We start from the raw sequence: 16,165 nt of genomic DNA, 5'->3' as shown, positions 1-16,165 counted from the left end.
TCACATGGGACGTATTTGATGACATATGGGATGACTTTAGGTGCTTTGCTTAATATTGAGTGAACAGTGATACACCCACACATGAATGACGTACTACAACTAAACTAAAGTTATTAAGAGAGGTACGGAGTGTCCACCGTAATAACCGGATATATGCTGTGCTTGCAGTTGCAATACAAAGTACTGCTACTATTCATGGTAGTATTGGACACATTTACAATTTATTTTCCTTGCCTTCCCTACACTGGAACGGACGTGCGGGTGCGGTGGTACATGCTCTTCAAGGTAACACTTAGTTCATCCAGCGACAGTCTACTCTCTCTAGATACACATGTGCTATCTAAGAGTCAGAGAATACCATGCTCCAGGCATCCATTCATTCAAAGTATACGCACACATACAGTTTCTGTTTCACCCACCCAGGCTGCTGTCCTTCCACCCATCCTTGCTTCATCATTGACCCAGCCATGCACCATACCATATTCTTTCCTTCCCAGCCACCTCTGGGGCCAAGCAAACACATATTGTTCTTCTTTGCCAGCCATCATAAAATTTCGCGACCCACTTACTTACACCCTTCTTTCGCTTTTCGTTCATCCCATCCATCACGTTCATCTAAAATCTTATTGGGATTCTTCTCACCAAAAACTTCACAGCTAAGTCGGAGTACATTTCGAGGAGGCTACTACCTGGTTGATTTGTAATACACCCGTGCAGAAAGCACACTATGCAGTCTTCAATCTCAATAAGTAAGGAATATATAGCTTACCTGTTCCCGCCACCACCGTGCGAACCCCCACAGGACCGTCCGCCGGCTCTTGCACCGCATCCTCCCCAGAGTCCTCCGAGTCCTCGCCCAACACCGCCACCTCCGCGCTGGCCCCGCCACCAGATTTTCCACCTACAAAGTACATTTAAGAATGTTAGAATACACCACTCACTACTATATAATATTTGGTCTAGGAGTAATAAAGAAATGTTAAAAAAACAGAATACAATGTAATATTTTGTGACTGTCTACTCTAAAGTAAAAATGTCCCTTTTTCCAGGGAAGGCTATTGTCTTGCTGCACTTTTATGCACAACTGATGAATGCTTGCTTTTTATTTTTAACACGCACCACTTTTTCTCCTAACAGACAGAAGCTTGACTTCTAAGAACACGACCAGGATCAAGTTCAAACCAGGTGAGAGCTCGGCTCGACCACAAGAAATGTGTCCAATTAATCGTCAGCACTAAGCACTTTTCCGTTTTCAGTTAAATAGTTTTATGACAAAGTTGATTTTAATAAATGTGTTTACTTTTAATAAAGCTTTTAAACTTAAATAGACTCTGTGGTTTTTGGTCCTCCAGACTAGAGTGGATGAGCTAAAGGTTTTGGAATTTTTGCAAGCATGAGTGCCTCTGACACTTCTTGACTGTGACTCCGTACTCTTGTCCTGCGTAGGATAATCTAAAGATCATTGGGGATCAATCATCGGTGACTTCGGGAGCTAAATGACTCTGCCACACTATCTAGTCAGTAAGGAGACAGTGCATAGAGCTATTGCTGAATAGAATGGGAGTCCAATGGAATTGCCAAATGTCCAATCTTAGTTAGCTACACAGACAGACTAATAAGAATAATCTAGTAATACCACAGGGAGTCATATTCGAGGCAGGATAAGAATTGAAAATATGACCCTTAGTGTCTAGCATTACGCAGTTCTTATCTTTACACTACACTCATACATAATTTCTCAGGCCAATGAAATGAACACAAAATACAAAACAAATAAGCATAGTAGCAAGCAAGGCTACTGAGAAGGAGAGCAGTGCACCTGAAATGCATAGAAGATTTTGAAATATAATTTACCTACAATGTAATCGGCAGCATTATTGCTCTTGGTAAAGAACAAAGATTTGCAAATAACAGAGCCGGATAAAACAGAGTAGTGATGAATAGCTACTACTACTCACCAAGACCGGGGACCTCTACGCCGAGCGCGTCCAGCAAGTCCCGTTCCCGGTCCATGACATCTGTCCAGCGGTGGGTGGCCTGGTTATATGTGCGCCGGACCCCAGAGAGCTTAAACATGGCCCGGCACACCTTCTCCCACCGCTTCCGGCGCTCCCGGATGCCATAGCCGGTTGAGATCTTGCCGCCTCCCAGGATCGTCTTGATGACCTAGCTGCACAGCGCGTTTGGACCGAAGGCCGAGAGATATTGTAAGTATGAGATTTAGCTTTTTTGCTGTTTGGGGGTGTTGTCGCGTGCTTTTTTGCGGGTGGGTTGGCGGGTCTTCGGGCATTCCTGGGAAGGTCTAATACCGGATAGAAGTGTTTTGGACAAAATCCATAAGGAAAAACCTTTTGGCACTTTTTGTAAGTTAGGGTTCGTTAGGGTTAGCCCTAGCAGCAGGATTGCATGTGTTTCGGGGTGTTCTATTGCAACGCAGTTCTGGGGTTTTAGAGCACTCTTGGAGCGATGCTGGCTATGGATACTTTTGCTTGCTTGCAAGTGGTTTGAATACAATCCACGGTCGGTAAGGGTGTATTTGGGCCTACTGTTACTTTCAAAGTACGTTTTGTCACCATTTTTCTGCTAGGCATCGTTTTTGGAGATCTGATTGGGGGTCTTCTACATTTGTGCGACTGGCTTTAGTAAGGGTCTTGGTGGGAGCATTGCTGGGAAGGTCAAATTTTGTTCTAAAACACAGTTTACAGTACACCTACCTTGAGGGGAAAGATCCGCTATAATATTTTGGCCATACTTATTTATCCTTAAAAAGGTGACTCAGACAGAGCACGCAATTTCAAAAATATTGTACTGTCTATTAGGGAAATCAAAGTGTGACTTTTTGCACCACACAGCGTACATACCTTATATTTATTTATCAGTGGTATTGTAGTAGCACTTCCTGTTTTCCGTTCAATAATTACAGGCCGGGTTTCAGTCAACATCCGCCAGGCAGGCAGTGGACAGGGTGTCTTCTGTCAGTGGTCACCAACATTGATGGACGAAGCGTCAGCTGGAATGGAGGAGTGCCGCTAATAAGAGGAATTGTTTGCTGCATGCAACTTACTTACCAAATTCAACAGGACAACTCCAACAACATACAGAATACAGATACAGTATCCATTGTTTTCTTCTATGAGTGTGACTGCATGTGCTTAGCTTTAGTTTGTACCCAAAGATTTCTTTAGCTTCAATTATTGTTTGTCCAGGCTGTGCATTTTTTTTCTTCTCTCAACAAAACCTACCCAAAAAGAAACCCCCATTCCCATCCATTTTCCAAACCCTAACCCTCTTCCCCCGGGCTGTGTTGTTTTGCTTGATGTCTGACTAAAATGACATCAATAATTCCACACACTTGCTGGGGAGGATAAGGTCATAGCAACAGGCTGGTGAAGGAATACGAGGATATCTTCTAGACTTACTCAGCTTCAGTACTATTTCTTCTAGTAGTAGGAGCCAATGTCAAATAAATTCAACGCAAGTACTAGTTATACTTGCAAGCAAATACTTTACCATTTGTTAGGCTACATTATGGCACTGTTCTAGTGTACTGTCACCTGCTATATTCTCGATCGTACCGTAACCGTTGTAATGCTACAGTAAGGACAAACCAGGAAACGTTTTCTTTTTTTCCATAGGCATGCAACTGCCACTGTGTCACACCACTAGTACCACCGCAATGAGGAAATTTCACCCGCCCAGGATTGCCAACATTAATCCCCATTTCACGTGGAGCCAGCCCTGGGCCTAGCCCTAATTTCTAACACAAATTACAGGTAAGATAAGCGTTTGGTGGGAGGTAGTATAATGGAGTATTAGGACTAGACGAGAGATTGACGGTAGTACTACTAAAGTCCTACGACTGTTCAGGAAAACAAACTTACTGTTACACCCCCGTCCCCCACCCACCAGACTGAAAAGCAGTAAAAAACAGGTATGGTCAGATAAAGTTTAAAAATGTATATTTATGTAGCCCTAACAAAATAATCTCCCTCAAGACCCTCCCTAACCCCAACGATTGTCTTTGAAAAGTCCCAAAAAGAACCCAACTCCCAAATCCCACCCCCCAAAAGTCTCTAAAAAAAGGGGAAGGGACACTCCACTACTGGAGGGTGCTGGTGCATTTTGCGGCATGGGCATCATACTCCTTGCGGAGGGTGGCAAGCTCGAAGCGGAGGCCCTCCACCAAGTTCTTATACTTATGGACCTCCTGCTCCAGGTAGGACATTAGGACTCCTAGGCGGCGTTGGCGTGCCTTGCAGCTCCTGTGGGGGGCAGCTGGTCTTTCTGCTGCTTGGCGGTGGCGGTTGGCTTTGTTTGCCCGGCTCCGTACCGCTGGAGCACTGCGCATGCTGGCGGCCCGTGGGGTCACGGAGGAGGATGCAGCTGTCCCAGTCGAGGATGTTGTGGTTGCACCGGTCGACTGCGTGTCCTCCTCCTCCTCCAGGGCCACCAGCCGCCGATATTCGGCGACAGTGGCATCCAGCCTCCGTTGCCGGGCCATTCGAGCCTGCTCCCTCCGTGATGTCGATTTGGAAGGAGCAACTATATGAAGAAAGAAAGACATAGTCTGTAACCAATGCTCCTTAGCATTAATAACACAAAGTGATTGAGCCGAAAGTTGGGTCACAGTACAAGTAGCAAATTGAAAGCACAGTACATAACTATTGAGGACAGTATCTATGTAACCTCCCACTTCTGCATCCTTGCTCTAACATTAGTGGTAGTTTAATGAGCAAATTCTACGACCACTATGGACTTCCATTACAGTCGACTATGACAGTACACCAGTCTTATTCTTCTTCTTCTCTCTTGTTTAGGAAAATTGGTACGTTATCTTATGCAAGCCGGCAGAATGGCAGCACAGTGAACTTGCACCCGAGAAAAACAGTTGCACACCATGATGAGTGAGACAGACTGGCGTTACTGTACCGGTCCAGTACATGCAGGTGGTGAAGCTATTACTTTTCTATATTACGGGTGGCACTGAGAATACTCTGTTACAAGGGCTACTGCTTAATTAATTTACCTTTGACCCTACAGTGCAAATGAGTACTAGAAAAGGAAAATGAAGAAGCTAAATAATTTGATTATCTATCACTTCACATGGGACGTATTTGATGACATATGGGATGACTTTAGGTGCTTTGCTTAATATTGAGTGAACAGTGATACACCCACACATGAATGACGTACTACAACTAAACTAAAGTTATTAAGAGAGGTACGGAGTGTCCACCGTAATAACCGGATATATGCTGTGCTTGCAGTTGCAATACAAAGTACTGCTACTATTCATGGTAGTATTGGACACATTTACAATTTATTTTCCTTGCCTTCCCTACACTGGAACGGACGTGCGGGTGCGGTGGTACATGCTCTTCAAGGTAACACTTAGTTCATCCAGCGACAGTCTACTCTCTCTAGATACACATGTGCTATCTAAGAGTCAGAGAATACCATGCTCCAGGCATCCATTCATTCAAAGTATACGCACACATACAGTTTCTGTTTCACCCACCCAGGCTGCTGTCCTTCCACCCATCCTTGCTTCATCATTGACCCAGCCATGCACCATACCATATTCTTTCCTTCCCAGCCACCTCGGGGGCCAAGCAAACACATATTGTTCTTCTTTGCCAGCCATCATAAAATTTCGCGACCCACTTACTTACACCCTTCTTTCGCTTTTCGTTCATCCCATCCATCACGTTCATCTAAGATCTTATTGGGATTCTTCTCACCAAAAACTTCACAGCTAAGTCGGAGTACATTTCGAGGAGGCTACTACCTGGTTGATTTGTAATACACCCGTGCAGAAAGCACACTATGCAGTCTTCAATCTCAATAAGTAAGGAATATATAGCTTACCTGTTCCCGCCACCACCGTGCGAACCCCCACAGGACCGTCCGCCGGCTCTTGCACCGCATCCTCCCCAGAGTCCTCCGAGTCCTCGCCCAACACCGCCACCTCCGCGCTGGCCCCGCCACCAGATTTTCCACCTACAAAGTACATTTAAGAATGTTAGAATACACCACTCACTACTATATAATATTTGGTCTAGGAGTAATAAAGAAATGTTAAAAAAACAGAATACAATGTAATAATTTGTGACTGTCTACTCTAAAGTAAAAATGTCCCTTTTTCCAGGGAAGGCTATTGTCTTGCTGCACTTTTATGCACAACTGATGAATGCTTGCTTTTTATTTTTAACACGCACCACTTTTTCTCCTAACAGACAGAAGCTTGACTTCTAAGAACACGACCAGGATCAAGTTCAAACCAGGTGAGAGCTCGGCTCGACCACAAGAAATGTGTCCAATTAATCGTCAGCACTAAGCACTTTTCCGTTTTCAGTTAAATAGTTTTATGACAAAGTTGATTTTAATAAATGTGTTTACTTTTAATAAAGCTTTTAAACTTAAATAGACTCTGTGGTTTTTGGTCCTCCAGACTAGAGTGGATGAGCTAAAGGTTTTGGAATTTTTGCAAGCATGAGTGCCTCTGACACTTCTTGACTGTGACTCCGTACTCTTGTCCTGCGTAGGATAATCTAAAGATCATTGGGGATCAATCATCGGTGACTTCGGGAGCTAAATGACTCTGCCACACTATCTAGTCAGTAAGGAGACAGTGCATAGAGCTATTGCTGAATAGAATGGGAGTCCAATGGAATTGCCAAATGTCCAATCTTAGTTAGCTACACAGACAGACTAATAAGAATAATCTAGTAATACCACAGGGAGTCATATTCGAGGCAGGATAAGAATTGAAAATATGACCCTTAGTGTCTAGCATTACGCAGTTCTTATCTTTACACTACACTCATACATAATTTCTCAGGCCAATGAAATGAACACAAAATACAAAACAAATAAGCATAGTAGCAAGCAAGGCTACTGAGAAGGAGAGCAGTGCACCTGAAATGCATAGAAGATTTTGAAATATAATTTACCTACAATGTAATCGGCAGCATTATTGCTCTTGGTAAAGAACACAGATTTGCAAATAACAGAGCCGGATAAAACAGAGTAGTGATGAATAGCTACTACTACTCACCAAGCCCGGGGACCTCTACGCCGAGCGCGTCCAGCAAGTCCCGTTCCCGGTCCATGACATCTGTCCAGCGGTGGGTGGCCTGGTTATATGTGCGCCGGACCCCAGAGAGCTTAAACATGGCCCGGCACACCTTCTCCCACCGCTTCCGGCGCTCCCGGATGCCATAGCCGGTTGAGATCTTGCCGCCTCCCAGGATCGTCTTGGGGAGGCGGCGCTGGACGTGGAAGATGAGTGCGGCCACCTCCTCCGCGCTAAAGATCTCCCGTGGCACCACTTGCTCCCCCCTCAAACGCCCGCACGGGAGCCGGGCACGGGGTGCGGGACCCTTCCCCTTCTCAGGGTGCTTCCCGGCGCCCTTTACCATGGTCTGGGCAGAAATAAAGTTAAATGATAAAGAAGAAATAGAATAGTGAAGAAGAAAAGAAAAGAGTTTAAAAAAGTAGTTTAAAAGTAACTAAAAGCAGCAGAAAACACAAAAATATAGACCTAGAAAAATAGAGGGATAGATAATAAGTAAAATAGATCAAATAAACTTCAAACAAGCAAAGGATGGCAGAGATTCAGAGAGGATACAGAAAGCATGCCCAGAACCATAGCAATGAATGAGAAACAAGATGGCCGCGCCCGTTCACGACCGCGTGGGTAAGTTCGCGTGAGATTTTCCTCGCGAGCACGCGCGAAATTGTACTAGCGAGCAGCACAGTTTGCGAGATTACACATAGCGGCCGGAAACGGAATTACGTCACGCAAACAAGATGGCCGCGCCCGTGTACGACCGCTAGGGTAACTTGGCAAACGTATAGCTACAAGCGCCTCGCGAACACGCACAAAATCACGCGAACATACACGTCGCAAAAAAAAAATTTGTGTATTCGCAAGCATTCGCGGCTTCCGAAATCGATCTCGCACGGATTCGCGCCCCAAAAAACGCGCGAAATTGCAGAAAAAACAATTTTTGCTAAACTGAAAGCAATGAGCAGGTGCAAAAGTTCAAACTTAACATTAGTAACATTCACTCTAGTGCTTCCTGAGGGGCCCCTCCAGAGTTTGCAACTATTCTATGACCCTGCTATGACCCAAACAGCAGGCTCATAGAATAGCTACAAGTAGACCATAAAGGTCCTGTGAAAAAAAATTGCACTGCAACAGAAAGCAAATTACAGATAAGGAAGGAAGCAGGTGCCAGCCAGACTGGAACTTTCAAAATAACTGACACATTAATCAACCCCAAATTAATTCATGGCAGTTGAAGTAGGGGAGGTGTGCTTGCTTTTTTCATTCCCCATAAACTACAGTGATAAACAAACCTAATGGGTGGCAGTGAGGATGTACCAGAGGGTGGCATGGGTGTCCCAGAGGGTGGCAGTGGTGAAACAGAGGGTGCTGTGAACCTGTGATGATAAACCAGACGTAGAAACAACATAGTCGCGGCCGTTGCGAGCCGAAAAGTAAGTTCGCAATTGCGAAATTGTCCCAAAATCCGCGCGAACGCTCGCCAACACAAAAAACGGGAAAATCCGCAAATCCGCGAGAGTTCGCGTATTATCGCGGATTGCGAATCCGTTAATCCACAAATTCGCGTACGCGAGATCCGCTAGATCCGCCCATGCTTAGACATCATTTCTATGCATTTGCATCCTGATCGAGGTATGTTAACACCCCTGAATCGTAGTTTCCGTCCCGACCCCTCAGACTCTATTTTGTAAACGGTATCCATCTTGTGTCTCGCCCTCATGATAAGTCAATTAAAGGTCGAGCTTGATCTAAAAAGACACGTCCACCTTCCCTGACTCCCCCCTGACCTGTCCCAACTGACTCCCTTGCCTCCAGCCAAACCTGTTTGGGCAGCTCCTCGCCCAGTGGCCAAATACGATAGCATCAATGCACAACACACCACAAACCATTCACCGCGTACAGATCATGTTTTCTACACACACACACACCTGTCCTGTTCCCTGTTTATGGCCAGTTTTATGACTAGGAGGTGCCTTCCTTTATTGGGGTTTCATAGATATCTGATGGGAGTTCCGGGCTTGGCTGGGTAATCTATCACGAATTGGACGTCTAAAATACGGGCTTGCCTACATGACTTCGCTCTTTTGTATTATTGTAGAAATATGTGTATAGCCATATCATAAACTCAAGAATTCTTGCTTGCAGCTATTATTTTTGTATATAAGGAGAAGGCTGGTTCTGTAAAAACGAACAGTCTCCTGAGAACACATGACCCGTGTTTGTCGTGCTTCTAGGACACCTGTTACTTGGTAGCTGCCAATAAACTTGATCTCTGACTGCGACTAGAAGACTCAGTGTTTCTGTGGGCCGGAACAAGGGGGAACTCAGAGGTCTTCGGGTGTTATCCCCTGGCACCACCGGGTTCTTAAAAACCCGGCACCTCAGTTGGCGCCCAACTCGGGGCGGTATCAAGCGGCGACGGTCCAAGCCAGATGTTCGTGAGGAGCTTTGTGTGAAAATTCCAGAGGACGGCCAGCCACTTCAGCGACCCCTGTATGTCGACGTGGTTCCGAAGGTCTTTGCTGCAAGGTTCCCCGCGTCCCGGCGGCTACGAAGGACTGCTGCCCTGACTATCGCCTTGTTTTGGACCCAGTGATCCTTGGTAGAGCGAAACGATAGACGAGTCTTCTAGCGACGTCACCGATCTTCAAATACTTCAGTTAAGTATAAGTGGAGCGTCTCCCAGTCCTTAGTTTGTCCTTAGTTTTTGGTATCCTTGAGATACGCTTTGATTTGGTACTTGCAAGCCCCAAACCCGAAGGACTTGTGTATTCACGAGAAATATCGTAACAGATAATCCTTTGAAGTTTGAAGCTAGACTAGTGAGCAAAGATGCCTGGTTTTAGCAGACTTGGAAACTTGTTTTGTCTTGGTTATAGTAAGGACTCCCGATTAGAGGATTCTTGTCCGGTTCCTCCGATTGGAACTCCAACATATGAGCTCTATGTAAAGCACGGCGTAGGTCCCATCACATATAATGAAGTGTGGATAAAATACACCCGCAAGGATGGTGTTTTAAAATGGCCCCAATATGGTAGTTTCGACTCAGAAATATTAGATAACCTAGAGGTCAAATTATTCAAGAGAAAAGCCCGGCCGGCGATGTTTGACTCTTTCCGCTTATGGCGTAAAGAAGCCAAACAGAAAGAAATAAAATTAGCAAAACGGAATAAAAGTGGTATGTCAATGGTGCAAGCTGCCGTTGCATACAGGGATAACGAGGAAGAGCAAGAAAGCGAACAAATACTTAGGAGCAAGAAACTAGCAGTAGATAAATGCTACCCGATGTTACCAAATAAGGGACAAGGTCATGAGGAGAGATCCAAGAAAGATCCATTAATGTCCCACTTATTAAGCTCACCTCCACCGTATGCGTTAGACGCTACCGCACCTCCAAAGCATTTTACTATACCGCGCCCCGGCGCACGTAACCCAGCTCTTGCACGAACGCCAGCTCCTCTTCAGCTGGTTTCTACTTCTCCGGCGCAGCCTTCTCAAGGGCCGCCATCTTTGCTACATACTCCATCTACTTCTACCACTTTGCCTACAGCTCCAACTGTTCCCTATGATACTACGTCTGCCACTGTTTCAACTTCCTCTGCTATGGCCTCGATTTCTTCTTCGCCTCAACCTGTCTTTTCTGATGCATTTGCCCCTCCGCAAGCTTCTCCTTCTATTAGACAAAGAGTGACAGGTACCGTCACTGGTCTGCTTTCACCTTTCTTCGGGTCGCCTAAAACGACCCCTAAAACAGAAGATAGACAGTTACGTAGTCAACTGCCTGATTACGAGGAAAGAAAAGTGCTGAATGAACTAGCACGCCAATGGATTACGGATACTGCTAGATATGATGTTCAGTCTGTTATGGAAGTTTTCCGTCAATGGAATGCACCCACTCAGAGATACGTATTCGAAGAGATGTGTGTATACCTGGGCGAAGATTTGGAGACGAACGATCCCAAATACACAATGAACAAACTATGGCGTACACGCTTTAAGTTCCATGAAGGTATGATTATAGGCGCAGATGTTGAGAAAGCGATAGAGTTGCTGTTCTCTTATAGGAGTAAGGGAAACGTCTCTAGATCATTGTACCAAGACGACGTATCAGGTAGGAAAAGAGCGAGACAGTACCCCATGAGAGAGGTTCCTCCGGTTTGGAGGGAAGGTGATGCGAATGCGAATCCACCAATTCTGCCTCATTTCCAGCGTGTATGGGTACATGTCCCCTGGAAACGATCCGAAGTCTTAGCACTCAAACAAACACTGCCTGATCCTCGTAAAAACCCGACTGGGTATTATAAGGAGTTATCGCAAACTGCAAGCTCATGTATAATGAATTTAGCGGATATAGACATGTTGTTTGGGAACGTTGTTTCACATCCTTTATGGAGCAAAATCCGTCATACGAACCATGACCAAGAACTAGGTGACTCATGGACGAACATTACCGCTATAGATGCTAGACAAATTGGTGGTTTTAAACCTGAGCCGTTAATAGCTGAACTTCCCGGTAGAATTATCGCGTACATGAAAACAATAATGCCTGAAGTACGCGTAAACTGGGACAAGCTATCTGCGTGCAAGCAGAAGAAAGATGAGAATGTGTCTGACTTTTTCACAAGATTTGAGGAAACTTTCACCGATCATAGTGGTCAGGATATGGCTACCGAGGGTGGTCAAAGATTGTTTGTAGACAAATTCGTACATAATTTAATACCTGAACTGTGTAATAAACTGAAAGATTCAGAGAGTGCTTGGGCTGTCTCTACGTCAGCGCACATTTTTGCTACAGCCCAGTACTATGAAATTTCTTCTCCAGCAAGCCTATCCGCCTCGCACGGTTAGTCAGCCCAATTATCAACCACAACAGCAGTATTCGAGAAACGCGCAAGGAAACGAGTTTTCCCATCAGCGTATTGCTTATGGCCCAAATCAATGTGCGTATTGCAAAGAAGAGGGTCACTTTAAAGGTAATTGTCCGGCTCTTGCGCGACGTTTGAGCGGTGCTTCAGGTGTAAGGGGAAGAGGTGTTCAACATGCCCCTAGAGGTAGGGGCCGTGGAAATTTCACCCAGAATACAACTTCTTTTCCGCCTCAGAATTCGATGAACAGCTTTGACCAACAGAATAATGCATCGTCTAGGTCAGCTCAGTACTATGCTGACGACTATTACACCGAACACGAAAGCTACACGAGATATCTGGTTCCCTTCACGTAGAAAAAGGGGACTGGACCTTACTAGGGTGGTTCTGGGAACTGATCGCTACCTGGGGATGGAAAACACTGATCTTCATTGGGATGATCTTAGCACTTCTGTTTATGTTCTGCCTGTGTGTACAGTGCGCTCCTGCACTATGTGGCCTCTGTGCTACCTCATGTGTACGGAAGCCTGTGTCAAGGGACGAACTGAGCAACAGAATGATGCTACAGCAGCATCTCCACGAATTCCTTCATACAGATTTAGACTCGGATTAACATGAATCATTGCCTTATATGAGGGCAAAAGGAGGGTCTGTGGTTCTGAAATTCTGGACCCTACTGTTGTCCCGGTATCGAGGTCCAATACCCGTGTCCCGAAACATCAACGTACCATGACAAATTTGGTGTCGACGAACCGATAATGATTGGGACATCATTTCTATGCATTTGCGTCCTGATCGAGGTATGCTAACACCCCTGAATCGTAGTTTCCGTCCCGACCCCTCAGACTCCATTTTGTAAACGGTATCCATCTTGTGTCTTGCCCTCATGATAAGTCAATTAAAGGTCGAGCTTGATCTAAAAGAACACGTCCACCTTCCCTGACTCCCCCCTGACCTGTCCCAACTGACTCCCTTGCCTCCAGCCAAACCTGTTTGGGCAGCTCCTCGCCCAGTGGCCAAATACGATAGCATCAATGCACAACATACCACAAACCATTCACCGCGTACAGATCATGTTTTCTACACACACACACACCTGTCCTGTTCCCTGTTTATGGCCAGTTTTATGACTAGGAGGTGCCTTCCTTTATTGGGGTTTCATAGATATCTGATGGGAGTTCCGGGCTTGGCTGGGTAATCTATCACGAATTGGACGTCTAAAATACGGGCTTGCCTAAATGACTTCGCTCTTTTGTATTATTGTAGAAATATGTGTATAGCCATATCATAAACTCAAGAATTCTTGCTTGCAGCTATTATTTTTGTATATAAGGAGAAGGCTGGTTCTGTAAAAACGAACAGTCTCCTGAGAACACATGACCCGTGTTTGTCGTGCTTCTAGGACACCTGTTACTTGGTAGCTGCCAATAAACTTGATCTCTGACTGCGACTAGAAGACTCAGTGTTTCTGTGGTCCGGAACAAGGGGGAACTCAGAGGTCTTCGGGTGTTATCCCCTGGCACCACCGGGTTCTTAAAAACCCGGCACCTCAGAAGGGCTGAGCAACAGGATGCTGCTCTTTGTGGGACTTTATCTGATTTACTTTCAATTTGATCTAAACCTAATGAACCTAATAAACCTACATGCTTTATAACCTACGAGATGACATCATTGACTGTAACACTGGCAACTAGGATGCGCTGGAACCATGCATATGGATTGAAGAAACTACTTAAGATATTTTAAAAGAAACTTGAGAGGGAATTCTGAAGAAACTAAGATCACTACAAAAGAAACTTAGACTGAATATTACGAAGTCTGAAAGAAACAGAATGCCCTGCAGCCCCACCAGTGTCCCCTTCATCGGACAGCGTCCATCAGGGTGTGGATTCTGTTATTTACTTAGTCTGAAAATGAGTGCAATCAACTGGCGTATGAACCAGCAGTGTGTTGGGTTAAGGAACCAACACTGTTTGTTTAAGGGAACTGGCAGTGTTAAAATTGTATTCATTTGAACTTGCCCATGGGGAACGAAACTGTCAGTCCTGACTATCGACAATTGCAGCTGGTGACAGAGTGACGATGCAGTGCATCTGAGGTGGACAGCACAAAATTACTGCAAAGCTGATCTGATTTTGTGTACTGTTTAGTGTTTTCTCCGGTTCAAGATATTATTTGTACTGTATCAGCAACGTGTGGCAGATTTGAGGAAGACTGCGCAAAACTCCTGCAAAACTGTTCTGAGTCAGTGTGTTGTGAACTCAGGTGTGAGTTACTGTACTGTAATGTATGACCAACACAGTACATCTGGAAAGGCATGCAAGACTGTCAACCATCGTATTGTTGTATTGTATTGTATTGTATTGTATTTATTATTTATAACGCGCAACTGTCACCCTACGGGTATCCTGGCGCCCAAACAGGAAAGTAGTCAGGTGGAACAACAATACACTAGCTGTCATGTCATGTAAAACAGCCGCCGGAACTATTAGATGGAATCAGGGGGATTAGACTTTGGCGAACAGCCATGTTTTCAGGCTCTTTCTGAATCCCAACAGGGTGTCAATTTGCCTGACGTTCTGGGGAAGCTCGTTCCACAGCCTAGATGCAGAAGTGCAGAAGGCTCTGCCTCCCATCCTCGATCTCCTGATCCTGGTAGTTACTGCCAAACCCAGGCTAGAGGAGCGCAGGGACCTGGTGGGCTTATACCAGGTGAGCCTTTCCTGTAAAGGAATAGGTCCCGTGTTGTGCAGGGCTCTGTACACAATACATAGGGACTTAAACGCAACTCTACTCCCAATTGGCAGCCAGTGTAGGTCTCTGAGCGCCAACGTAGTGGAGGAACTGTGAGGCCTTTTAAGTGCCAGCTTGGCCGCTATAGACTGGACCCTCTGGAGCCCCTGTAAGATGTATAAGGGGGCCCCTAAATATAGAGAGTTACAGTAATCCAGTCTGGCCAGGATCACACTCCTAACCACTAGCGGTCTAGACTCATCAGGCAGAAGGGGCAAAATCTGTCTGAGCGCTTTCAGCAGTCCAAAGCAGACACTGATGGTTTTATTGGTCTGAGAGGTCATTTGGAGATCCGCATCAAACAGTACCCCTAGATTGCGCACGGTCTTAACTGGGATGCAAGGATCAGCTCCCGGCGCAAGCCTGATCTCGTAGGAGGGTTGCTGACTCAGTTTAGCCGACGAGCAGTAGACTACCTCCGTCTTCCCCTCGTTAAATTGGAGGGAGTTTATTTTCAGCCACCTGGAGACCCTGCTCATGCAGTTTTGAAAGGTCTCCATGGTCACCGCCTGTCTTCCTTCTAAGGAGAACACCAGTTGGGTGTCGTCGGCGTAATTTATCAAATCTATTCCATAGGATTTATTCATGGGGATCAGATGCTGCAGATAGAGATTAAAAAGAATAGGGCTAATCGAGGAGCCCTGAGGTACTCCATGACAGACCAGGGACTTGGGAGATGAAAAGGGTGCTAGGGTCACCACCTGTTGTCTGCCTGTCAGGTAGGATTGTATCCACCTCAGGGCCCTACCCTTCACGCCCAGTTTTTCCAGCTTACTTAGCAGAAATGCATGGCAAACCGTGTCGAATGCGGCCGACATGTCCAACAGCACCAAGACTGAGGAGTTGCCATTGTCGGCTCGCATTCGAAGGGTGTCCAGCATGGTTGCCAATGCAGTTTCTGTTCCGTGGCCTGGGCGGAAGCCAAATTGGTCCCTGTCCAATAGGCAGTTGTCTTCCAGATATCCTGACAGGGACCTACTGACCACCTTTTCCACAATTTGTATTGGGTAGGGCAAGAGGGATATGGGCCTGAAGTGAGCCGGAATAGTAGGGTCCAGCGCAGGCTTTTTAAGCAGGGGGGTGACCACTGCCTGCTTCCATGCTTCCGGCACTATACCTTCCTCAAGGGATTGGCGACAGATCTGATGCATCCAGGGAAACAGCTCAGGCCCATATTCCTTCCAGATCCTATGCGGAAGGGGGTCTAAAGGCGACCCTGATGACACATTATGAGCCAGACTGAAAAAGAGCTCCTCTGTAAGAGGGGTGAATTTTTCCAATGATGACCGTATTGGTAGAGGTTCCTCTTCTTCTATCTGTGCCACTGCATCTTTGCAGCTGGCCCTTTCCTCCTTCAGCCCCCTCACAATTTTAGCAATCTTTTCCTCAAAATAGATCGCAATCTCATCACATAGTTCTTGAGTTGCAACCACCT

This window comes from Lissotriton helveticus, chromosome 1_1 (assembly GCF_964261635.1).
Source record: "Lissotriton helveticus chromosome 1_1, aLisHel1.1, whole genome shotgun sequence".
NCBI lineage: Eukaryota > Metazoa > Chordata > Amphibia > Caudata > Salamandridae > Lissotriton > Lissotriton helveticus.
The sequence above is the reverse complement of the archived record's forward strand: the minus strand, read 5'-3'. Positions refer to the sequence as shown.